Here is a 1,913-nt window from a genome sequence, read left to right on the forward strand (position 1 = left end):
ATACGTGGCACTTAAATACGTGGCACTGAAACACGTGGCACTGAAATACGTGGCACTGAAATACGTGGCACTGAAATACGTGGCACTGAAATACATGGCACTGAAATACGTGGTACTAAAATATGTGGCACTGAAATACGTGGCACTGAAACACGTGGCACTGAAATACGTAATACGTGGCACTGAAATACGTGGCACTGAAATACGTGGCACTGAAATACGTGGCACTGAAATACGTGGCACTGAAATACGTGATACGTGGCACTTAAATACGTGGCACTGAAACACGTGGCACTGAAATACGTGATACGTGGCACTGAAATACGTGGCACTGAAATATGTGATACGTGGCACTGAAATACGTGGCACTTAAATACGTGGCACTGAAATACGTGGCACTGAAATACGTGGCACTTAAATACGTGGCACTGAAATATGTGATACGTGGCACTTAAATACGTGGCACTGAAACACGTGGCACTGAAATACGTGGCACTGAAATACGTGGCACTGAAATACGTGGCACTGAATTACGTGGCACTGAAATACGTGGCACTGAAATACGTGGTACTAAAATATGTGGCACTGAAATACGTGATACGTGGCACTGAAACACGTGGCACTGAAATACGTGATACGTGGCACTGAAATACGTGGCACTGAAATACGTGGCACTGAAATACGTGGCACTGAAATACGTGGCACTATGACTGTCAGAAAATGTTCATTAAACGGTTAGGGGTGAGGTTAGGGGTAGAGTTAGGGTTAGGGTTTGGATCCCTTTATCACCTTGATGGTGGTGGGTGGCTTTTCAGTGTGTTTTCTGTTTTTTTTCGATAAAAATGCATGCGTTTTTAACGCAAACAAACGCATGTGCTTAAAAACGCAAGAAAATACTGCAGGTTGTATTTCTGAAAATGAACGCATGCAGAAAAAAACCGCATGCGTTTGAAAACGCGACCAAACGCGTACAAAAAAACCGCATGCGTTTTCAATGTTAAATATAGGGAAAAAACGCATGCGTTTTTTTGTGCAAAAAACGCTGCAGACAAAAACGCAAGTGTGAAACCAGCGACGCTTTTTATAGCAAAAAAGTTTTTGCGTCTCCACATTTTGAGACCTATAATTTTTCCACATTTTGCTCCACAGAGTCATGTGAGGTCTTGTTTTTTGCGGGACGAGTTGACGTTTTTATTGGTAACATTTTCGGACACGTGACCATTTTTGATTGCTTTTTATTCCGATTTTTGTGAGGCAGAATGACCAAAAACCTGCTATTCATGAATTTCTTTTGGGGGAGGCGTTTATACCGTTCCGTGTTTGGTAAAATTGATAAAGCAGTTTTATTCGTCGGGTCAGTACGATTACAGCGATATCTCATTTATATCATTTTTTTATGTTTTGGCGCTTTTATACGATAAAAACTAAAATATAGAAAAAATAATTATTTTGGTATCGCTTTATTCTCAGGACTATAACTTTTTTATTTTTTTGCTGATGATGCTGTATGGCGGCTTGTTTTTTGCGGGACAAGATGACGTTTTCAGCGGTGCCATGGTTATTTATATCAGTCTTTTTGATCGCGTGTTATTCCACTTTTTGTTCGGCGGTATGATAATAAAGCGTTGTTTTTTGCCTCGTTTTTTTTTTTTTTTCTTACGGTGTTTACTGAAGGGGTTAACTAGTGGGGCAGTTTTATAGGTTGGGTCGTTACGGACGCGGCGATACTAAATATGTGTACTTTTATTGTTTTGTTTTTTTTATTTAGATAAAGAAATGTATTTATGGGAATAATATATATTTTTTTATTATTATTTATTTAGGAATTTTTTTATTTTTTTTTACACATGTGGAAAAATTTTTTTTTTACTTTTTTACTTTGTCCCAGGGGGGGACATCACAGATCATTGATC

This window comes from Ranitomeya variabilis, chromosome 2, assembly GCF_051348905.1.
Source record: "Ranitomeya variabilis isolate aRanVar5 chromosome 2, aRanVar5.hap1, whole genome shotgun sequence".
NCBI lineage: Eukaryota > Metazoa > Chordata > Amphibia > Anura > Dendrobatidae > Ranitomeya > Ranitomeya variabilis.